This window comes from Salvia hispanica, chromosome 2 (assembly GCF_023119035.1).
Source record: "Salvia hispanica cultivar TCC Black 2014 chromosome 2, UniMelb_Shisp_WGS_1.0, whole genome shotgun sequence".
Taxonomy (NCBI): Eukaryota; Viridiplantae; Streptophyta; class Magnoliopsida; order Lamiales; family Lamiaceae; genus Salvia; species Salvia hispanica.
Window position 1 is genome coordinate 3,730,213 of NC_062966.1, and position 309 is coordinate 3,730,521.

Genomic DNA, 309 nt, shown 5'->3' on the forward strand with positions numbered 1-309 from the left:
AGAAGAGGAGGAGGAAGTTGAGGGCCACCACCGCTGCAATAGGAGGAACCGCCGACGAGGACGGCCGGATCCTCAAGAGGAGTTCCAAGCCGACACTTTCGCCCAACTAGGAGAGATGTACTCCTACATGCAAAACATGTCCAACACTTGGGACAACCGTTGGGAGGAGAAACAACAAGTTAACGCCTTCAATCAACAAGGTTGGGAAGCGCAAGGCGATTGGCGGGCGACGGAACAAAATTTTTGGAAGGCTCAAAGGCTAGAGGATGTTCATCAACGACAACAACTTGCCGAGCTCCAAAGGATGGC